At 37.8% G+C, this 25089-nt stretch overlaps 1 protein-coding gene and 1 pseudogene across 6 annotated transcripts in view; both read right to left on the bottom strand.

Moving 5' to 3' along the window:
* The window catches only part of ANKRD12 (ankyrin repeat domain 12), a 110621-nt gene extending 86519 nt beyond the window's left edge, over window positions 1–24102 (bottom strand). For 3 of the 6 annotated variants that reach the window (XM_012745996.3, XM_012745999.3, XM_012746003.3), the window contains exon 1: window positions 23963–24102. The gene's annotated coding sequence lies outside the window, so the exon portion shown is untranslated. The other 3 variants (XM_012745995.3, XM_075993681.1, XM_012745997.2) reach the window with 3 other exon arrangements.
* LOC105860910 (2-iminobutanoate/2-iminopropanoate deaminase pseudogene) lies at window positions 1552–23330 on the bottom strand (annotated as a pseudogene).
* Window positions 24103–25089: the final 987 nt, after the last annotated feature.

The raw sequence follows: 25089 nt of genomic DNA, 5'->3' as shown, positions 1-25089 counted from the left end.
TAAGTGAAATAGATAAAAACTTTGACAGGCACAAACTACCAAAGCTCACTGAAGAAAAGACAACCTCAATAGTCCTGTGTTTATTAAAGATATTAAATTCAAAGTTAAAAACAAAACTTTGGGTCCAGATGGCTTTGAGGTGAATGCTACAAAATATTTAAGGAAAAAGTAATGCCGACTCTACAAAAACTCTTCTGGGGGTTGGAGGGGAAGAGGCAGGAACACATTTTATAAAGCCATCATGACCTTGATACCCAGAGTAAGCCTTTTTCAAGAAACTACAGACCAAAATACCTCATGATATCGAAACAAAACAAAGTATCAGCAAATCAAATCCAACTATACATAAAAAGGATAATACCTTATGACCAAATAAGGTTTATCCCAGGAATGCAAGGTCAGCCTAATGTTTAAAAATTAATCTATGTAAATTCACTCTATTAACTAACACCACAAAAACATATATATGAGCATCTCAATAGAGAAAAAGCTCTTTCCGCCAGAACCACCATCTTCCAGTAGTTTACCAAAATAGCCAACACAAACGGAAAGAGGAGAGGCACTAATACCTGTTCTCTAGGCCTTTTAGAGAACATGGAATTGTTTCTTTGGCCACATACATGGGAATCTACAAGACAGGTGATATTGTAGACACCAAGGAAATGGGTACTTTTCAAAAAGGCATGCCCCACAGATGTCACCATGGCAACACTGAAAGAGTCTACACTTACCCAGCATGCTGTTGGCATTGTTGTAAACAAACAAGGGCAAGATTCTTGCCAGGAGGATTAATATGTGTATTGAGCATATTAAGCACTCTAAGAGCCAAGACAGCTTCCTGAAACGTGTGAAGGAAAATGATCAGAAAATAAGAAGGAAGCCAAAGAGAAAGGTACCTAGGTTCAACTGAAGCGCCAGTCTGCTCCACCTAGAAGCACATTTTGTGAGAACCGATGGAAAGAAGCCTGATCTGCTGGAACTACTCCCTATGAATTTATGGCATAGTAGGCATAGCACACTTTGTGAGAAGCAATGGAAAGGAGCCTGAGATGCTGGAACCTAGATTCTATGAATTCATGACATAAGAGGTGTAAAAAGATAAAGGACTCCTGGACTGTAAAAATGTTTCTCTTCACTGCGTAGAAGCGTGGTGGCCCTTCCCCAAAGAAACATTTAAAGCAAATTTTAATTGTGTCCTAAAAGAAAACAAACAAAAAACAGAGAAAAAGCATTTCAGCCGGGCGCGGTGGCTCACGCCTGTAATCCTAGCACTCTGGGAGGCTGAGGCGGGCGGATTGCTCGAGGTCAGGAGTTCGAAACCAGCCTAAGCAAGAGCGAGACCCCGTCTCTACTATAAATAGAAAGAAATTAATTGGCCAACTAATATATATATAAAATTAGCCGGGCATGGTGGCACATGCCTGTAGTCCCAGCTACTTGGGAGGCTGAGGCAGCAGGATTGCTTGAGCCAGGAGTTTGAGGTTGCTGTGAGCTAGGCTGACGCCATGGCACTCACTCTAGCCTGGGCAACAAGCGAGACTCTGTCTCAAAAAAAAAAAAAAAAAAAAAAAAAAAAAAACAGAGAAAAAGCATTTCATAATATTTAATACTCATTAATAATAACTCTTAGCAAACTGAAACAGAAGGGAACTTGAATGCTTTGTTTTCTAAGATTGACAATGAGGCTAGGATGTCCATCTACTCTTACCACATCTATTCAACACTCTACTTACTGGTGGCCCTACCTAGTTGAATAAGGCAAGAAAAAAATAAAAAGTATATAGCTTAGAAAGGAAGAAGGAAAACAGGCCTTATTTTCAGATGACATGATCATCTATGTAGACAAAGCAAAGGAATCTACAAAGAAGCTATTAAAATTAGTAAGTTTGAGTTTAGGAAGGCTATATAATACATGATCAATACATGAATATTAATTTTATTTCTACATCCTAGCAATAACCAACTGGAAATTGAAATTAAAAATACAACCAGGTGCAGGGGGTCACATCTGTAATCCTAGCACTCTGGGAAGTTGAGGTGGGAGGAGGACTGCTTGAGGCCAGGAGTTTGAGACCAGCCTGGGCAACATGGCAAGACCTCCATTTCTACAAAAAATTAGAAAAATTAGCCAGGCATGGTGCTGCACACATATAGTCTCAGCTATTGAAGAGGCTGAGGCAGGAGGATTGCTTCAGCCCAGGAGTTTGAGGTTGTAGTGAGCTATGATGATGCCACTGCACTCTAGCCCAGGCAAAAGAACAAGTTGCTGTCTCAAAAAACAACTTATAATAGCACCAATAGCCCTCAGGGATAAATATAACAAAATATATGTAAGACTATACAAAACACTACTGAAAAACATTAAAGAGCTAAACATATGGAGAGATATGCCATCTTCCTGGATCAGAATAGTCAATGTTATTAAAATGTCAATTCTCCCCAAATTATAAGATACAGTAAGCAAGACAGTATTCACTAGTGTAAAGATAGACTTACAGATTACTGGAAAAGAAAGTCCAGAAACGGATCTACACATACATGACCAACTGATTTTCAAAAAAGCTGTTTATGCAATTCACTGGGGAAAGGATATATTCCTTTCAACAAATGGTGTTGGAATTGTTAATCCATATGCCCAAAAATGAAAAAAGCTTTGACCCCCTAACTCATCCACAGAGAAAAAGAGGAAAATTACCTTAAAATATATCACCTAAACATATGAGCTAAAATTATACAACTTCTAGCAGAAAACAGAATATCTTAGTGGCCTTGGGTTAGTCAAAGCTTTCTTAAATAGGTTATGAAAAGTAGAAACTATACAAGGAAAAAAATTAGACTTCACAAACATTTTGCTCTTTAAATGACACTATTAAGAAAATGAAAAGCTACAGTGGGAGAAAATACTTGCAAATTATATCTTTTTTTTTTTTTTTTGCAAATTGTATCTTTATAAGGACTTATATCCAAGATATATAAATAACTCTTATGAATCAAGATATTCCAATTTTAAAATGAGTAAAAGATTTTAACAGTCCATCAAAGGCAAATAAACACAAGAAAAGATGCTCATCCTCATTAGTCACCAGAAAAACTAACAGTGAGATGCTTTGTCACTCATATGTAAGAGCTAATATAAGTTGATCTTGTGGGGACAGAGTCGAATGATAGATATGGGGGTGGGGGTCAGGGAGGAAGGAGCAATGAAGAGAGATTGGTTAATTGGTGCAAACATACAGTTAGTTAGAAGACATGAGCTCTAATGTTCTATAGCAGAGGATGCCTATAGTTAACAACAATGTGTTGTGTATTTCAAAATAGTTAGTAGACAGGACTTGAAATACTCCCAGAACATGGCAATGATAAATATTTGAGGCAATAGAGCCCCTGAATACCCTATTTGATCATTATACATCCTACGCATGTAACAAAATATCACACGTACCCCACAAATACGTACAAATATTATGTATCAATAAAAAAATAAAGGCCAGACATGGTGACTCACACCTGTAATCCTAGCACTCAGAGGCCGAGGTGGGAGGATAGCTCAGGGTCAGGAGTTCGAAACCAGCCTGAGTAAGAGCAAAACCCTGTCTCTACTAAAAATAGAAAGAAATAAATTGGTCAACTAAAAATACATGGAAAAAATTAGCCAGGCATAGTGGTACATGCCTGCAGTCTCAGCTACTCAGGAGGCTGAGGCAGAAAGATTGGTTGAGCCCAGGAGTTTGAGGTTGCTGTGAGCTAGGCTGACGCCATGGCACTGCAGCCCAGGCAACAAAGTGAGACTCTGTCTCAAAAAAATAAAAGTTAAAAAATAATAAAAATGAGGTGCCACTATACACATCCACCAGAATTAAAGACTAAGAAGACATCCCAGCACTCTGGGAGGCCGAGGTGGGTGGATTGTTTGAGCTCAGGAGTTCGAGACAAGCCTGAGCAAGAGGGAGACCCCATATCTCTACTAAAAATAGAAAGAAAATTAGCTGGACAACTAAAAATATATAAAGAAAAAATTAGCCAGACGTGGTGGTACATGCTTGTAGTCCCAGCTACTCTGGAGGCTGAGGCAGAAGGAGCCCAGGAATTTGAGGTTGTTGTGAGCTAGGTTGACACCATGGCACTCTGGCTTGGGCAACAGAGTGAGACTCTGTCTCAAAAAAAAAAAAAAAAGACTAAGAAGATCAAGTGTTGGTGGAATATGGAGAAACTGGAATTCTCATACAGTGCTGGGGGTTGGGGGAAAAATGCATACTGGTAGGTATAGCCACTTTATAAATGAAAATAGTTGGTGTTATCTTCATGTGGCTAAGAAAGAATTATTCGTATTCTTTGTAGAACAATCTTGGTGGCTATTACACACTGCTTGTACTTCAACTTCTGTGTCCTAAGAGCTGCATGGAGGTATCAATACTTGCTAAAGGCTACTTTTTTAAGCCAACCAGCTACAAGCTCTACATATAAGTGGATTCATAACATATTTGTCTTTTTGTGACTGGGTTATTTGACTTAGCATGACTTCCAAGTTTTGACACATGTTGTAGCAAGTGTCACAATTTCTTTTTAAAGCTAGATAATATTCCATTTTATGTATATACCAAATTTTGTTGATCTACTCCATCCATGATGGATACTGGGTTGTTTGTACCTTTTGGCTATTGTGAATAATGCTGCTATGAATATGGGTGCACAATGCAAATATATTTTTAATACCTGTAATTTTCTTTATAAATCCTTGCTTTGCTTTTAGATTTAAAGCTTCTGTACCCCAAGATCAGAAAACATATTCGATCTTATTTAACTTCTTCTAATGTTTAACTCTTCCCATCCATTTATCTGTAGTGTCAATTTTTTTAATCACAATCTTACTCCTTTATATAACTGAATCTCTTTATGGGCTTTCTAGTCTGGTCCACTATTCACTTTCCATTCTTGTAACATCACTACACTGTTTTTATTGTACAGCTTTCTAATACTAATTTTAGTCCCGTCTCATTTTTCTTTTTCGAAATTATCCTGCCAGTTCTCACCAAATGAATTTAACAATTAATTCTGACAAGTTAAAAAACGTTGGTATCTGGGTCAAAGAAATAAACATAAAAATTAAACCATGGAAGGACTAGGAAAAAAAATCCTTAGATGGGGAAAGTCTTTCCAAAATGTGATACAAATGTTTGCTAGAAGCAATTTTTTTTAAAGTTCTAAATCTAGAATTTCTATAATGCAAATATTACAGACATCAGAAGTGAAAACAATTGCAATATATATGAAAAATAATCAAAGAGTTATAATAAATCAATAAAAAACTTATTACGAAAAACAGAAGGCATAAAGATACAGTCCAAAGAATAATACTAGGTTGGTGCAAAACTAATTGCAGTTTTAGCACTGTTGAAATTTTCTGTTTGATATTAGAATACATTCTTAAATAAATGTGGTTATGTTATACATCATTTTAATGCGTATTTCACACCTTTTTTTTTTGCTAATGACTTATTACTTGCTGTTTATATTTATTTTAGACTATGGAAATGATGTTAGACAAAAACACAAATTCCAGCAATTTTCTTATTCAAGTTCAAAATGGGTTGTAAAGGAGCAGAAACAACTTCCAACATCAACAACGCATTTGGCCCAGGAACTGCTAACGTACGTACAGTGCAATGGTAGTTCAAGAAGTTTTGCAAAGGAGATGAAAGCCTTGATGATGAGGAGTGCAGTGACAACGACCAATTGAGAGCAATCATCGAAGCTGATTCTCTTAACAACTACAAGAGAAGTTGCCGAACTCAATGTTGACTATTTTATGTTCGGCATTAGAAGCATACTGGAAAAGTGAAAAAGTTCGTTCAGTGGGTGCCTCATGAGCTGACTGAAAATCAAAAAAATCATAGTATTGAAGTGTTGACTTGTCTTCTTATATACAACAATGATCCATTTCTCGATTAGATTGTGATGTGCAACAAAAAGTGGATTTTGTACGACAACCAGCTCAGTGGTTGGACCGAGAAGAAGCTCCAAAGCACTACCCAAAGCCAAACTTGCACCAAAAATTGGTGGTCTGCTGTCCATCTGATCCACTACAGCTCTTTGAATCCCAATGAAACCATTACATCTAATAAGTATGCTCAGCAAATCAATGAGATGCACCGAAAATTGCAACACCTGCAACCGGCATTGGTCAACAGAAAGGGCCCAACCAATTCTTCTCTATGACAACACTCAACAACACATTGTACAACCAATGCTTCAAAAGTTGAACAAATTGGGCTATGAAGTTTTGCCTCATAGGCCATACTCACCTGACCTCTCACCAACCACCACTTCTTCAAGCATCTCGACAACTTTTGCAGGGAAAACACTTCCACAACCAGCAGGATGCAGAAAATGCTTTCCCAGAGTTCACATAATCCTAAAGTACCAATTTTAACTACAGGAATAAAGAAACTTATTTCTCATTGGCAAAAATGTGTTGATTATAAGTTTCCTATTTTGATTAATAAAGATGTGTTCGAGCCTAGTAATGATTTAAAATTCATGGTCCAAAACTACAACTATTTTTGTACCAACCTAATATGTAAACATATAGAAGTATTCAAAATGATTCATCCATAATTTTAAAACTATAAAATAAGACACAACTTCTCACTTAAAAGTCTGACAAAGATTAAGGCTGCGTTGGCAAGGGTTCAGGAAAACAAGCATTCTCATACACTGCTGACAGGGATGAAAACTGGAATATCTTCTCTGGCGAGAAATTTGGCAGGAACCATCAAAACATAAATGTACGGCCTTTTGTCCTAGTAATTCAACCTCCAGGAATTTATCCTACAAGTGTACTTGCATAAATATATAAATATAATATTCAAAGACATTCAAGAAAGTGTCATTACTATGTCCAAAACACTGGAGGGAAAAATCTACATATCCATTTATGCCTGGTTAAACAAATTATGGTACATTTTTATGCTGAAAATTATGTGAATGATAGAAAGACTAAGAAATAAAAAAGAAGCTTCTTTTTTTATTTTATTTTTAAACCTCTCCTTTTCTGCAGAACTTGTAAATGTCAAGAGAGCCTTGGCACTACTTCTGGGCCCCTTTCCATTCTCTAACTTACACTACCTAAATGTGTGAGTTGCCCCAAAATATGCTAAAATATAAATAAATAAATAAATAAATAAATGTGTGAGTTAGAAAATCTAATCTGGTCTCAAGGGTCTAAAAACCACGCCACTGACTTACAATTCTGTGTCTCTAGTTATAGACCTTATGTAAAACTCCGGATTTGTATATCCAAATACCTACTTGACTTCTTCACATGGATGTCTAGTAGGCATACCACGCCAAAAAAAGACTACAGAGAACTCTTGATTTTCCTTGTCAAACCTCTTCTCCACACCCACACATCCATCTTTTCCACTTCAATAAATGACACCACCATTAATCCATCACTTAAAGCCAAGAATTCAAAAATGCTGATTCCAGCTCTAAAATATATCCCAAATTTACATCCACCTACCTCAATTGCTACCACCCTAATGCAAGTCACCATCACCTCTTGAATAGACTAATGCAAACAATTCTCAAATGATCTCCCTACTTATATTTTTACCGCCTCCCTTCTCCTTACACACACATACACACACACACACACACACACACACACACACACACATATCTTCTTTAGGAAGCAGCCAGTGTTTTTTTTAAGAGATGGGGTCTCACTATGTTGCCTAGGCTGGTCTTGAACTTCTGGGCTCAAAAGCGATCCTTCTGCCTTAGTCTCCTGAATAGCTGTGAATACAGGTTGGGGTGCCATGTCTCCAAATGGTCTTTTAAAACTAAAAATCAAATAATATCACTGCCCTACCTAATTTTTTTTAATGGGTTCCCACTGAACTGAGAATAAAATCAAAACTCTAAAGTAACTATCTGTATTATTAATACATGAAGTGGAATTAATGGAACAGACACATGAAGACTTGTTTTAATTTCTTCATTTCTTTTTTTTCCCCTCTTTCCCTTTTTTTTGAGACAGTCTCACTCTGTTGCCCCGAAGTAGAGTGCCGTATTGTCAGCCTAGCTCACGGCAACCTCAAATTCATGGGCTCCTGATATCCTCTTGCGTCAGCCTTCCGAGTAGCTGGGACTACTGGCGTGCACCACAATGCCCAGTTGATTTTTCTATTTTTAGTAGAGATGGGATCTTGCTCTTCCACTGGTCTGGTGGAAGAGCAGTTGGACTGGTCTCCAACTCCTGAGCTCAAGTGATCCTCCCAACTCGGCCTCCAGAGTGCTAGGATTACAGGCGTGAACCACTGCACCTGGCCACATGAAGAATCTTTTAAAAACATTTAAAATCTTCAAAGAAATACAAGATTGGTAATATGCAGCAGGTCTAAGCAATTATAAAGGAGAACCAAGAAGAAATACACGGAATGAACATATAAGGGTTGAAATAAAGAACTCTTCAGATTAGGTAAATAATAGATGAACCAAACAATGAATTAGTGAGCCAGATGATCAAGTAGAGGATAGTTCCAGAAGGCATCAGAAAAGGATTTAAAAAAAGGAAAAATATTAAAGAGATACAGAGAAGTTAGAAGTGACAAAATCTATATATTAATAATGGGATTCTAGAAAAAGAGGAAAATAACTGAGAAAACAAAATTTGAAAAAATGACCAATAATTTTCCCAGAAATTAGAAAGGACTGGAAAGATTAAAGACCTTAAAGTGTCTAGAATACATCCTGGCACACAGCTGGCTTTCCACAAAGTAAGTATTTGTTGAATGAATAAATATTAATCCAAGAGACAAACAAGGTGAAAAATGAACTACACAACCAGACACATTACAGTCAAACTGAAAGAGACAAAAATTTCAATCTTCTAGGGAGTAACTACAGGCCATACACATAGGATAAGAAATCAAATTGACATCGGAACTTCCCAAAAGCAACACCAGAGATAAGAAAACAATGTAGTAATTGTTTTCAAATTGTTTTCCAAAATGTTAAAGAGACAGTATTTCAAACCAAAATCATTAACCAAGCAAAGCTATCATTTAAAAGGGAGGTTGCCAGGTGTGGTGGCTCACACCTGTAATCTCAGTGCTTTGGGAGGCAGATCAGGAGTTTGAGGTTACACTGAACTGTGATCAGGCCACTGTAATCTAGCCTGGGTGACAGAGCTACACCTCATCTCCAAAAAAATAAAGTTTTAAAAAGTGAAGGGGGTTCTGTCCAAATGACACATCAAAAATAAAAAAAATAAAAAAAAATAAAAGTGAAGGGTTAACTGAAGATATTTTCAGGCATAAAAAAGCCTTAGAAGATTTACATATAAATAGCCTGTTTGAAAATTGCTTTTGAGTAGGCACTCAAATAAGAATAGAAAGGACACTATGTAAGAGTAAATAATCTAATAAAGTATATTTCATACAAAAGGATAAATGGATAGAAGAATATGCCTAACAATCCAGAACTAAATTTTACAGAACATGGCTACTGGGAAAGGGGGATAGGGGGAGGAAATCAGAGGAAAGTGAGTAAGTACTTAAAGGATCTACCTGGTTTAGAGCGAAGATACACATTAAGAAACTCACTGTGGAAAAGGAATAGAAATATAGGTCTCAATAAAATAAATGTATGCTTTGAAGACAAAAGAACATTCAATCTCTGTAACGGAAGGCAGAAAAATATTTTTAAAGGGTATAGTAAGTAGAATGTAAATAATTTCCAATGTAAGTGTTATCGCAGTAAATGAAACTCTGTAATCAAGAAAGACTCTGAGGGTAGATAAACAGAATTCAGTAATATACTTCTTTAAAAAGAGACCTAAAAAAAAAATGGCCATGAAAAAGGCTGAAAATAAAAAGATATCTATATCTATATAGATATGTATATATCTATATAGATATATCTATATAAAGATATATCAGGAAACATAAATCCAGGCCTTTTTTAAGGCCCTATTTATGAGTAATTCAGAGTCTTCCTGGTCTGGGCTTTTATTCAAGAAGCCCAGTCTCAGTTCCCTGCCATTCCTGAGCCTGTGGATCCCACCACTACAGGAAACCTCACACAATTAGGCGTATCTGTTTACTTTCCCTACAGGACAGGGCCTGAATTTCTGTTTTCTGTTATGACTTTGAGTTCTTTTTCATTTTAGACACCTATGGATCCCCCTTTTATTAAATTTAGTTTTATTTTTATCTACATTTCCATATATCTGGAAAAGAAGGGGGCTTTTCCAGTCTGCCATTTTGTTCAGAAGACCCCAGAAAATGTACTTTAAGTTAAATACAGCTGAGAGCAAACTCTATATTATTTAATTTCATCATCTATATTATGAAATGATAAAATTCAACTCATAAGGAAGGCTAGGAGAACTGAAATAATATCTTTGCATTGGGTCTGGTGCATATAAAATATTAAATGCTGCCCTCTACCTTGCCACCAATTTTATATTCTATTATTAATAATACCTAAAGAAAGTAAAGAGATAATCGTGAGTATGGAAAGGGAGTTCCTAACTTTTAGTTCCCGCTTCCAATGAGCTGCAGCTGCTTTGGGGGCAAAAACGCTTCTTCCAAAATTGATTTGAGAAAAAAGGCAACTAGATTAAAGGACCAGTAATACATTTCAATGGTCCTTAACTTAAGGGTCACTCAGTCAGGAGAGTGACCATTACTTTCTCTGTGATTTGATCTGGAAGCTTGACATCCAAGATTCTATTCTAAGATCTACCACTGACTTTTTGGTTGACCTTTATCAGTTCTCAATATTTGATTTCTTCTTCTTGAAAGTAAAATTAGATAAGATGACATCTAAGATCTCCTCTTCTCCTTCCAAAATTCTGATTCCAGAATAGGAGGTTTAGAATAATTTCACTCCAAATATTTTTCTATGAATAAAAAAGGATAGCTTAAATTATTACAAACATACTTACTGCTGTTTTCCTCACATGCAAAAAAGAACCATTAGACATAAACACTAAGTATTTCCTATTTAAAGAGACCAGCTTAATTCTTTCACATTTTAAAAATGGCTTTGAAAAAACAGCGGAAAGGTTTCAAAATGGCTCACTTCTGAGGAGTTAAATGGACTTCCCACCTCCACCCCATTAACTACTTAAGCCACTCAAGTGGCTACTGGAGCTTAACTACTTAAGCCACAATGAAAAAAGAACAAGCTTCCTTTATCATACTTTCCTGAAGTAAGTAATGGTTAATTTTCATAACAATTGGCTTCTGGCAGCTATTCCATAACATTTTCCCACAAGAATCTACCAGTTGAATTCCAGGCCAAGAAATGAATATCATTTTTTTAAAAAATGGCAAAATTTAACCAACAGCATGCAAAAGATGAAGACAAAAGTACAAGCATCCATAATCCTTTATAACAAACTGTCCTTAAAACAATGTCCTTAAAAGTCCTTAAGGAATTTTTGTGGTCTATTTCATAAAGTGCTATAATGTTTTTACGTTAGCATGAATATGTACTACTTTTATAATGGAATAAACATTTTAAAAATAATAAAATAGGATCTACTTCTACTTGGTTTGTTCTGAAGACCTGCAGTGCTCTGGGTAAAACCCAAGAAGGAAGAATACATGAGATGGCAGGTAAAAGACTGCTTCAGATAGAGGCAGAGGGAAAGGGGTAAAAGGTACTTACATGTTTTCTAATCCCATCACCAGAACAGGAAAGAAAGCAAAAGATTCAAGACAGAAGTTCAATGCAGTAAATATAGAATGCACCTTTATTTGGTGCTGCTAAATGTTATATTCTTATCTTTCAGGAATCAGAGCATGGCAAATTATTCAAAAGACTATACAAAGTAAATACATTATAAATGGACAATGTGCTTTAACTGTATGTGTATATTACGTTCAAAATATCACAAGGCAAACCTATAGGATAATATAGAGTTATAGGCAGTCTAACTACTTGAAATATAAACAACTAATATCTACTAATGCTGAATCGAAGGCAAAATATATCAGGAGGAAATTAGCAAAGTAGGAAAAAAGCACTAGATGACTTAGGTTTTAGTTATAACTTGAAATTTCTAGTAAACTCCTTGGCTTTTGGTTTCCTCATTTCAAAATGAGGTCCAGTCCAGCACTAAAATTCTATCATACTTTATCTACCCCTCCTTCCTCAATATAGACATGTCATAAGAAGTATGTCTAATAAGCATTGGGTTTGAAGAATTCTCTTCAAAACTTCAACAAAAATGAATTAAGTCTGTGATGTTAAAAGATGTAACTGTGGATATTTCCTTTAGCTGTCATACTCCAGTTTGCTCATGCAATTTATTCTATCATTTAATATTTACTAACCACCTATATGTCACATAACGGAACTAGGGTGAATAAAACACAATCCTAGCCTGAAGGGAATTTAGTTTTTAAGGAGCAAAAGACAGTTTAATGACCATGTAGAATAATAAATGCTATAAAAGTATGATAATAGTAGCAGAAAGGGATCACCCAACTGGGGTACATGTGTATAGGGGCAGGGGTGGGGAATTTCAAGAAGATGTAGCACTAAGAGTCTTGAGGATGACTGTGAGGTAGGTAGATATGGATGGGGCTGGGGAGGGTAGGATAGGTGTGTGCACAGGTGTGCTCACATGCCCACCACAAACAAAAACAAAACAAAGCAGGTCACATTGAAGGGATAGCAAAAAATTGAAGCACAGTGGGAATGAAAATGAGGATAAAGAAAGTAGCAAGGAATCACATCATGAAGCACTTTGTCATTGAAGTTTGATCTTTATGGGCAAAATGTTAAGGCTTTTTTTTAAAATATGCATGTCTATTTTATTTCCATTAGAAAAATATTAGCTCTATAAAATTTTGGTTCACTTCCTTCCCCTAGACCTCTACCATTCATATTTAAATACTTTTACTCAACTAAAAGAATCATAGATCTGACATGAGAACTAAATATTCCACATCATTAGTTTGATTAGGTGTGCTTTTGATTATTTCTCAGAAACAATAACTCATCTTTCCTGTTATTTCCCTTTATTTATTTGAGTAACTATGTAATGAGTATCTCTTTCCTACATTCAGTCATATGGGTATACATTAAGTGTAATTTACACACCAGCAACTGGATGCAGTATCTAATCTTCATTCACGTTCAACTACCCCTATTATATCCTATTTCCATGATAACTTCAGATATTTTAGTCAAGCTTATGCTTCTATCAATTATAAAAATTTTAAGGAATTATATCAACTATAAAAATTAAGATGTTAAAAATTCCAGACTAAACAGTAATTATAGTAATGGTGTTTTGAAAGGTCCTTGGACAGCTACTGCTTCAATTTCAATTCTGTCTCCTTTGGGCAAAGCAGTAACCTGGTAAGCAGCTCTTGCAGGAAAATTATTCTTGAAATACTGTTTGTAGATGTCATCGACAGTATTGAAGTCATCTATGTCAGCCAGCAAAACAGTTGCTTTTACCACATTAGTGAAGTCACAGCCTGCAGCTTTCAGAATTTCACCCATGTTTTTAAGAGCTTGTTTATTAGCTTCTTCTTCTACTCCTCCTGGCACAAGCTGTCCACTTGACGGGTCCATGCCTATCTGTCCTGAAATGTAAATGGTCCTGTTGACTAATACAGCTTGACTGTAGGTGCCAATGGCCCCCAGGGCTTTGGCAGTGCTGGATCACTCTTCTGACCAAGGACGACATGGCTAGTCCTCCCCTCTTTCAGCCCCTTGGCGAGAACAAGCCACGACTGCAAACCCACTGGAGTCTCAGCTGACTGACTCAATTTTAAGATTTATAAAAAGTTAGTGACATAATTCGAGTATTATGTTTAGGAAGGTGCCCTTGGTAAAACCCTGGAAGATGGAGTTAAGAGGAATTAGCTAAGAGACAAGGAGACCACTGAAAGTATAATGACCTGATTGTTTGGGGTGAGGAGTAAACAAAAATATAGACACCAGAATAAAACTGCTTTGGAAATATTTTAAAGAAGCAATTAGCATTTCTCTGTTGTATTTATCTTCTAATAGTAATAACTGCATACCTCTAATTTTTAAAAAATAAAATTATTATTACTTCCTGAAATCGTATTTATAAAAAAGATTAGTTTAAAGAGTTTTTTGACAATGTGAAACATCTTACTGTAAAGGAATACATTCTAATAATACATTTAGAGTTTGTAAATAAAGTAATATAAGCAATTGTGTTTACAATTATCTATTTGCCCTATGTATCTTTTACATATATTTTTTTTTCTCCCAGAGCTGTTAAGGTGGGTATCATCTGCAGTCGAGAGGGGTAGCATAAATGACTTCTAAGGGTTTAAGATTCTAAAAATAAGTTGCTGAGTTTACTGACCTCCTTCTGGCCCTAAAGGGTTCTAAATTGTTGCAACTACCATAAACCAGTAGAGGGCTGCAACAGCCAAGAAAAAATGGTTAGGCAGCTTTACTTGGCATCTTTGGCAATGGTGGCGGAAAAAATTACCAATGCTGAAAGTAAAAATCTAATAGCCAATATATTCATTTCACTGTTCAACAGTGGAAAAAGCTTACAGATTCTAATATGGGTTAGGAGTAATCCCCCAAATCTTGAAAACTAGAAACACCCATAATTAAGAATTCTGCCATTACCTCTTTCTTTTCTTGCAAGATGGTAAACTGAGGGCCAACTAAAAATCTAACAGAGTAGTAACTAGGAGGGGAGAAAAATCAATCAAAATGAGTTAGAATTCACCACTTCCTTTCAGATCCACTGCTCCACACAGCTGCTACCAGACTAATATTCCTAAAACGATTAGTTAGGTTACTCTCACATCTACTCACCAATACTATTCTGCATATAGCGTAGTGCTGAAGTCTAACTTTCACTTCACTAGATTTCAAGGTAGATTTCTACCTCATATATTCAATCTTATTTTCAGCTCTCCTAGTCAGACTGCTCTTACTGTTATACAATGTGCAACGTAGTTTCGATGGAAAAGGTCAGGCTTCATTGAGTAGGTCACACTGGAGATAAACTTCGAAGAGAAAAGATTTAAATAGGTCCAGAGAAGAAGAAAAGCTCTTTATGCTATTTTCTATACCTTGTTAATTATCCGAAATATTTCAAAATAAAAATTTTGGTATTTTAAGTTTGCCTCCCCTGTTCCCTTTCCAAAAGACAGTGCAGCCAATTTTTGCAAGATACCGTAACAATTGTAAATAAGCTTGGTGCCATAATAAGCATTACTAACAGACAAAATAGGGCTCTATTCACCTTTACTGCTTTAACAATGATAGACACATACTTTAGCTTTAAACGAAAAGACATTTAATGCTTAGATAATGGGTGTTTCGACAATGATACATAAAATAAATGATATTGGGATAGGTCATAAAAAAACAAGAAAAGTTTACGACAATCACTGCTCCCACAATATAAGTGTGGAAGCCTAAAAACTCTACCCCAACTCTTCATGAATTTATGGGGAGCTGAAATCAGTACGCTACAAGAGAGCAATGACAAGGGAAGTAATGTTATTTTTAACTTGCATAACACACCATTTCTATCCTGACCCAACAATACTGTGGTGTAAGTTATAACACTGTCTCAATTATGGCCTACAATTAGAGTCACTTCTATGACTTCATACCAGAGCTGAATTGTTTGGGCCTAGTTTTGATCTGCTACCTCACTTTTTCTGTCTCCAGGTCACTCTCCAATGTAAATCTACCTCCTATCACATACACGAGATTTCAGGACAACTGTATATTCCAAGGCATTCAAAGGATAACATATTCTAAACTAGTTTTAGTAGTATGTGTCATTGGTGGCTCTTCTGGCGAGAGCAATTTAGAATTATATACTGTTTCCCTGCCAATGCAAACTGGTACGAATAAGGAGAAACATGGTAATGAGGGACCAGAACAGAGTAAATCCACTGTTTTCTAATAGCTGTGAAAAAGTAACATGAAAAGGTTGGTACTTTGAAAACCCCAATGCTAATTTTTAAAAGTGTGTATTTGGTTTTATTTTTAAAATAAAACATTTCCTGGTTTATAACCATAGAAATGTTTTTGAATTGGAAAAAAAAAGCATATCTCACTGATGGTACCAATGTTAAAGAGCTTGATCTACCTATACATTTCCTTTATACAAAATAAAGGAAAATATTAATAACTTTTTCTGCTATAAAATAACACCTAAAAAAGAAATTTAGGGCTATTTCAAGAATGTAAAAGCTCTATAACAAATACTGAACTTAAATTTCCAAGTCAGTAATTCTTAGCCTTTTTTTATTTTGGAAAGACCTATTTTCAGAGCCCAAAACCTGCAGGTCCTTTACCCTGAACATATATTCATCAAAAAAAACTTCAGTACAACTTCAAAATATTCACAGAATTTCTTCCTAATTATGGATCCTTATTTTAATTATCTCCTCCTGACATATTTTAAGCTGCACACAAGTTGAGAAAGTTTTCTTTAGTTATGTGCTTAGAACTGGGAACTAAAACTTTAAAACCTCAACTGCTACCTACCTCTGTTTTAGACCCAGTTCATCCTCTGTGACAGACCATTCTCCTATCATTGGCACTGAGGTTATTCTCATTTATTTAATACATGCTGAACATTTACAATGTGATGGAATAGAGAATAAGACAGACATGACCCATGTATTCACACGCCTTACCATGTTCCTTTCTATATCAACTAGAAAGCAATCCTATTTCATATGTCTATATTTTGTACTCTGAGTGTGAAACCTTAAAAGACACAGACTATATTATTATTGCCTTCACTTATATCTTCCCAAACACCTGCTTCTTCATTCTTGAGATGTTTTTACAAATCTGGAAGACAAGGATAATTTCTGAAGGCTGAATAACCACTATTGGGTTGATCTTAATCAAGAAAAAATTTCTCAACATAATAGACTTACATTTATATAACACGTAAATTTCAAGTTAGTTCTTGAATAATGAGATCTAGAGTGGGAGATAATTCTGGTGACAATTTTTGAAGTGTTTTCTTAACTAAATATGTAAGATATTTATTCTCATCATATATTAAAATCATATATCTAAAGTATCTAATAGTACCTAGTGTGCAGAAGCTAAAAAAAAGTTCTTTTCCTTGATCACCAAGTCACTTCTAAGTAACGAGAATTAAATTCTCTTAGAAAGTATTAATTCTAAATCAGAGGTTGTATAAGACTTTGTATAGAACAATGGAATGCAAGCTTGGCTCTGTTACAATATTCTTGCAAAAATTATGACAAAATATTCTGTAAAATTTTAATTTTTCTTATGTAATTGTCTTTAACATCATTAACCACTACCACTAATTAATATTAATAAAGTTGTATGAAGAGTATTTTTAATGTTTACTTCTACCCTACTTTGTTTCAGAAGAGGTAAACAGAATAGAAATACAGTTGTGTACAATATGGATTTGGTGAAAGAGAAAATAAAAAGTACGTGTCTTTCTTCTTCCTTTAGGTTTGCCAATGCTTCTCTTTCATGAGTGAATTTCAAAGGAATCTAGGATTACTTCAGATAATTTTAACCTGGATGCAATCCATGGCTCAATACCATCAGATTCCCTGACAATCCTTGTTTTGCCTCATAGTTGTGAAATTCAAGAGAATCAGATGTAAAAAGTACTTGGTGAACTACAAAGCACTCTAATTTTTAAGGTATTATTTTTCTTTTATCTTGGGTCAATATAGCTATTTCAAGGCCAGAGAGAGCCACACATGGTTTTTGTTCTCTATTAGAAGTCAGAATGCTAACAAAACTCCTATGTAAGAGGAAGAACAATCTGAAATCTCAGAAGCTATAGAGCTCTCTCATAACTTTTTGGTATTGTTACAATAAGAAAAACTATATAAATAAAAAGGTTAACAATTCTCCAACCTCCTTATGCATAATCTTTATATACTAGCCACTATTAATCTTCTCTATCTTATGTGTTGCAAAAAGATAGTTAAAAGCAACAAAGTAGTTAAAATGTATTTATCACTAATTTTATATTGTCCTTAATTATGGCCTAAATACAACTGATAACCAGAAAGGTAAACTATTACATATTATGAAACAATTTTAATGCAATAAACAGATGTTAAAGAATTGGCCAGAGAAAATACAATTTTTAAATTTTTAGAATTTTTACAAGGCAAAGAAAAATACATGACTTCTACCCTTATAACTTGCAGCTTCATAACTTCCTTTACTTGGCTCAATTTGGAAGCATTTCCATGTTCAAACTTAATTTCCTAAGGACTTAAGTTTGAATTAAATCTCTTAGACTTTTAGAGGTTCTCAATCAGAAAACCTAGTCTTAGATGTTATTTTCTAATCTGGACAAACTCAGCAATATGCTGGATTTATTTTTTTCTAAAAGTCCTAAAACCAGTTTTTTCTTCAGTCTCTGTGATTAATGTATGTCTCTTTAGAACAAGGACATTAATATCAAAGGAGAGTTTGTTAGGATAGCCTCTTATAACATTAACAACTACAGTCCTTTTGTAGCTGGTGAGAATAATTTGCTTCTGACAAGTAATATAAAAACAGTACCAACAAAAAGCAACAAGTATATTAGCATCTCATAAAAAGGCTTCATGGCCTATGTTCCATGATTCTCATAAGGTATTTTTCTTTTCATTTTTTGACCACCCAGTAGAGAGTAAAATAGCTGGCCCATGAACATTTTGCATGAAGTCTAAATTTTAAGAAACACTGACTTAAAACTCTTCAGAGCTGTTTACTCTTAATTAGAGAAAAGACACAGAGCAGTGGTTAAGAAAGGGGAAACTAAAATCTGTTATTTAGCTGTGTGAATATCTACACATCACATAACTGTTCAAAGCCTCAGTTTCCTCTGCCATCTGTCAGAAGAGTAACACGATCTGTTTCACAGGGTTATGAAAATTATCTGAAATATTTCACTTAAAACAGAGTCTTGCATATTCTAAGTGCTCAGCAAATATTATCTACTATTATCATGACATTTGTTTTCAGAGCTACAAATATTCTGATAATCTATGTAATATTATTAGGTAATTAAATATGAAATGTCTGATTTCGAATCAATAGTTTATTATGTATCAAACAAGAAAGACAATTAATCAAAATATGAGCCTAAACTATTGACACTATTTTGCCATCTTAACAGTAGCTTGTTTATGCCAGCACTGAAGAAGCCTCGAGAGCAAGTGGCAATGAAATCACAAAAGACATTTACCACAGCTTGTTGAGAACTGAATATTTTTCCTTCCAAGAAGTGGTCCAAAGCCTGGAAGAAGTGGTGGTCAGTTGGTGCAAGGTCTGGTGAATACAGTGGATGACAGAGAGTCTCCAAGACCAGCCTCTATAGTTTGAGCAGCGTTGTTTGTGTGACATGTGGTCCAGTGTTGTCTGGCAGGAGGATTGGTCTGTCTCTACTGACCAATCTCAGCTGCTTACTCCCAAGCATCGTCATCAGTTTATCCACTTGATTGCAGTAGACATGTGCTGTAATCAATTGACCAGGTTTCATAAGGTTGTAGCGGATAATACCCGCTACAGACCACCAAACAGACACCAGTAGCTTTTTTTGATGACCATTCAGTTTGGGACTGTGTTTTGCCACTTCATCTTTACCCAACCATTGTGCCGCAAGCTTGCAATTGTCAAAAAGAATCCCTTTTTCATCGTATGCAACAATATGGGATAGAAATGGTTCGCCTTTATGTTGTGACAGCAAAAACAGGCAAGCTTCCAAACGATTTCTCTTCTGATGTTCGTTTAATTTCATGTGAAACTCATCTATCCAGCTTCTTTACCTTGCCGATTTGTTTCAAATGGTCCAATATTGTTGGAATAGTAACATCAAACCTTGCTGCTAATTCACACGCAGGTTGAAAATTCACTTCCACTACAGCTTTCAGCTTATCATTATCCCCGCTGGTTTCAGGTCACCCACGTGGCTCATTTTAAGATTAAAACCAGAACAGAACTTCTCAAACCATTGACATACTGTGAGTTCATCAGCCACATCCTTCCCAAACATTTCTTGATATTTCAAGCTGTCTGCGCTGCATTGGTTCCACGATGGAACTCATTCAAAAATAACACAAAATTTTTTACTTATCCATGGTTTCACAAGTATTGCTCTCAAAAGAATGTGAAACACAATCACAAGCCAAACCCGTTCTTTTGAAAAAATGAGGATGTGCCTTCACAATAAAAATAAAACTAGAAGTGTCAAAGTGAAATGTCAGAGATACCAACTGGCAAAGTTAGTACTTAAGGAAATCAGACATTTCATACTTAATAACCTAATACAATATTGACATACTGGTTTTTTATGATAGTATTATCAATTTCAAACAGTAAAAGGTTTTAAAGGTTTTACTAAAACTTAACCTTAACTTAACTAAACTTAACTAAAACTTAACCTTTTACTAAAACTTAACAGCAAAAGCAAACAAAAGTTCTATTTTAACATTTCTGTATATTTCAGATCTACCACATGACCTTAACATGAACTATTCAAAGCTGAGTTTATGAAGGAAATTATCTCCCACTATTGCCATATCTGGAAACAAGAGACAAATTAACATTGTTACTAAGATACTTTCACTATTACTTTCAAAAAAGCCATTGTCTCTTAAAGAAGCAGATTATGCATGCATGAGTGTATATGAGAATGTTTTCAAATGCTAGATGAAGAAACTTGGTATTCTCCAGGGGAAGTCAAGTTCTAACAACTGCAATATTTAAAATGTTCATAAGAGGCTTTACTAAGATTAGAACTAAGTGGGGATCAGAAAATGTATCTACAGGGAGCTATAATCTATAAAATACCAGGTGCTGAAAACAATAAAGCTAGGGCTAAGCAAAAACCTAGGGATCTAAACACCTTGCTATACTTTAAAAATTGTATTTTTTAAAAAATAATATCACCATTTTTTTTATCTACATAAAAGTTTACAGTGTGCTTTCTATATAGTATTCTTACTTGTTCCAACTAATACACTGTAAATTATGTAGGAAAATTACTCTTGTAGATTAAGATGGCAAGGTTCTGAAAGTTAATGTTATATGTCAAAAACCACTGATAGGAAGTGACAAGTCAAGAATTTAAAACCTGGCCTTCTCACTTATATTTCAGTGTTCTTTCCACAACTCCATAAAGCTACTTCGAAAGAGGCAAATTAGCATCTTCACAGACAGAAACCTGTAAGTCAACCCAAAGACTGTTTTAACTAGCTGCAAATCATTTTACCTTATCAGGCCTTTATTTTCTCACCTGTGAAATGAGGGAACTGGATTAGAAATTTAGAGGTCTCTTCCAGTCTCAGGATAAATCTACCAGACTGCACCCTTACTGTTAGCAACAAATTTGATGTCAGAAAGCAATGTCAATAGCTCCTAAGCAACCTGTTTTAATTGCCAAATTCTTCATGCCTGTCTGGCAGATGTTACCTCAGTATGATTAAGTTTATATACAGAAAGCCGTCTAAACCTCTTATGGACTATGATGGAAATTACTAATCTCACTAACCATTCTTTTTGGACTGAAAATATGTTCTAAAAACATAACAGTTTACAGAAAATTTACAGGTCAGCTAATACCAAGAAATTGAAATAACATTTTTACAATTATTCTTCATATTTTTTAGAATAAAAATCTCTTTTCCAACTAAGTGTTTTCCAAATATCCCAAGTGACTACCAGGTTTGCCAATCTACCTCAGAAGAACACAGTCACATTTTCCAACTACTTCTATAGGGAAAAAAGTAACATTGACATCTTACTTTAAATAAAAACATCTTCCTTTCAAATTCATTCCACTGGTTGGACACTTGTCTCCAAATAAACTCAGGCTTTTTTTCTTGGATGTTAAAGAACCAATACGAGGGACTGCACAATGTATTTTCAGCTACTAAGTTCTTTCCTCATCTCAGTATTTTTGTTCTCTTTACTCCTCCTCAAATACTCTTCATGGAATACACGCCCAGAGATTTCCACTTTCCCAGCTCTTAGTTCATAAAACTATTCTGACAACGACTAATTCTTAACAATTACTATGAAAACTATAAGAGATCAAGAACATTAAAGGTACCCTACTTTTTACTCTAATTTTCCTTCCATGAATACACTTAAATTCTGGTTTTCCTTCATTTTAACACCTTGCCTGTCTCTCAAATAGAACGCATAACCTGAATAGTTAAGCTTGACCTAAGTCAAGCTATCTGTAGAGCTTTAGAAATGTAACCAGTGCTTTCGTTAACTACAAAAGATCCTTAAGCAGTAACATCTTTCTTCCCTTGTCTATAATCTCCCAAAGAAATATTTATAATCTTTAAATGTTTTTGCTTTTAACTGAAATTAAAGATTTTTCTCAAGATTAGTTAATATATTGACATCATTTTGTACAGTCGACACTATCTCGTTTTGCTTTTAAGCCGTTTGGCACCAACAGAGTATATCTTTTGCCAGTTCTGAGCTAATCTCCAGGAAAACTTTTGCATAATGATTTAAAAAACCGAAACAGATCAGTGCCCAGGATTTTGAACGGCCTTACTTGAGCATATGTTTTAAATAACCAGTTAATTTATCTTAAAATACCTATTTCACTAGCTAGCCTTCCTTTGCAATTTTTTTTTTTTTTTTTGAGAGAGTCTCGCTGTTGTCACCCAGGCTAGAGTGCCAAGGCATCAGCCTATAGCTCACAGTAGCCTCAAATTCCTGGGCTCAAGCGATCCTCCCGCCACGGCCTTCAGAGTGTTAGGATTACAGGCATGAGCCACCACGCCCGGCCCATAATTTAAAATGAAACAGGAAGACTTGATGGAGAACGCAGGTTCATTTCAACTTTAGGATCAGAGATAATCCAAAGCATTACAGATGACTGGATCTGCTAAACATTTCACTCGAATTCTCAATTTAGCCACAGATGTCCAGTGGAAATTACAATCCCACTGACAACACTGCTTTAAATGTTTCCTACGATTTCAAGTAGTGCAATATTGTTAACTTCCTATCCTAAAAAGTTTCTTACTGTTATCATTAAAACAGCTGTCAGTTGTTGGCCTTCAGTAACCTCTTTGTACAACCGTTTATTCAACGCTTTGGGATCCTCAAGGATGCGTCAACCGCATCACTCCTCAAAATGAGATCTAAGAACCTGACGTGCTCCAAGGGTCTCCGAACATCACTCGCATGGGCACTAGAAAACGGTGGAAAGAACTGAGCGCACAATGCGGCAAAGGCAGCTCACACGAACTGCGGCGTGGCCGCTCTCCTTTCTCCTGAGACTACTAACGCAGCAATTTCCCCTTCTCGCTGGCACCCACCTCTCCCCGGACCCCGGGTACCTCCGGCACTCCCGGCCTGAGCGGGCCCGGCTGGGTCCCCGTCTGCGCTCGCACAGCCACAGGCGGCGAGAGCGCGCGGCGGCCGGGCGCGCCCCCGCCCCCGCCCCCGCCGGGTCCGGCCCGGCACGCCGGCGGCGCCCTCTCCGGCCGCGCACACTCGCACGCACACGCTCCGCCAGCCCCGCCATGTTCCGGGAGGCGGCGGCAGCCCAGCTCCGGCAGCGGCGGCGAGGGGCGCCCGCGCCCAGCCTCCACCGGCCCGCGCCCCGCCCCGCGCGGCGCCCCCGCCCAGCTGGCGGCTCCCACCTGCGCCGCGGTCCTCGGGACGCCGCGAAAGGCGGCGGCGGCGGGCGGGGCCGAGGCGGACCCGCGCCGGTGGCCTCTAACGGCCTGTCACTGTCAGGCCGGCGGCGCCTCGGCACCGGGCTGGCCGGCGGCGCTTCCGGAGCCGGCGGGGTGGGCAGGGCGCGGCCCCTACCTTGCTCTAGGAGGGGAAACCGGAGCAACGCAGGACCGGGGGTCTCCTCCCAGGCGTCGGGCACAGGCTCGAAACCGCGCCCCTCCTTCCTCCTCCCTGTCGCCACGCCCCCCTCGCCCGCACGAACCCGAGGCACGGCCAGCGCAGGAGGGTTTACCCCCTGAACGAGTGCTTCAGCGTGGCCGTCGCTGTCGTTGTCTTCGTCGCCGCTGCAACCGCCACTAACGCCGACGGGGCTGGGCTTGAAAACATCTCCGGTCTCCGTCCGTCTCTCACCACAGCCTCCTCGCTCCCAGAACAGCGCCGCCCAGCTATTGGCTGCGTTGCGGGCACGTGACTCCCATGGACACGTGACTCCCGCGGGCACGGGACGGACGGCGTGACCGCCCCGCCCCCCGGCGCCCGCCCCTCCCGCTGCTCTGTGGAGAAGCATCTCCAGCAGCAGCAGGGTGGGGGAGGCGGAACGTACCAAGTGGGTGGTGGCGGAGGGGTGCGGACCGGAACTCCTCCCTTCGCGCTGCTCCGTCTCCCCGCCCCACCCGGTGTCACCGCCTCTCCTCTGCTGTCGCCCACCCGAGGAAAGGGGGCACCAAAAGCTAGGACGCGGCGCAGGCGCCGCTGACGCTGCCGAGCAAGCGGGCTCTGCAGTCACTTTTTGCGGCGACCACCGCAGTAGCTGTGACTGGAGACTTCTGTAAATGGCGGCGGCGATGAAGAGGCCCCACGTAGGGTATTCACATGTTGTTTTTACAAGGGATGTGTAAAGGAGCTTGAGTCCGGCCACGGGCGAAACGACGCTGACACAACGTGAGGCCGAGGCGGGAGTTTCTCTCAGCTAAGCGGACTGCTTGCTGCTGGCTGGTCGCGCGGTGGTCGGGAAAGGCTGGGCGCCTGCGCGCGTCTGTGTCGCAGTGCGCCTGCGCAGCCGGAACAGGCTGCACCTGCGCCTGGAGTCCGTGGTCCCGGACGCCAGGTGGGGCCCCAGCACCCGCCCCCGAAAGCGCAGTAGCTTGCACCTGCCCTGGGATCCGCAGGATCGTAAGACCCCTCCCAGTCACACCTTCCGATGGCTAGAGTGCAATTTCAGTGCATTTTTCCACATGTGGTATTGAGCATTTAAGACGGAACTGCTCAGGTACTGGGGAAGAATGCATAAGGAAAACTTACCATCTCAGCATAGCAGCAGTATGAGCTCTGACTTCCTTCTGCGTGCGTTTGATTTACATACAGATTAATTCGCAACAATTTGTACAT

The sequence above is a fragment of the Microcebus murinus genome, chromosome 17 (genome assembly GCF_040939455.1).
Source record: "Microcebus murinus isolate Inina chromosome 17, M.murinus_Inina_mat1.0, whole genome shotgun sequence".
Lineage (NCBI taxonomy): Eukaryota > Metazoa > Chordata > Mammalia > Primates > Cheirogaleidae > Microcebus > Microcebus murinus.
This window is presented reverse-complemented; position numbering and strand designations above follow the sequence as displayed.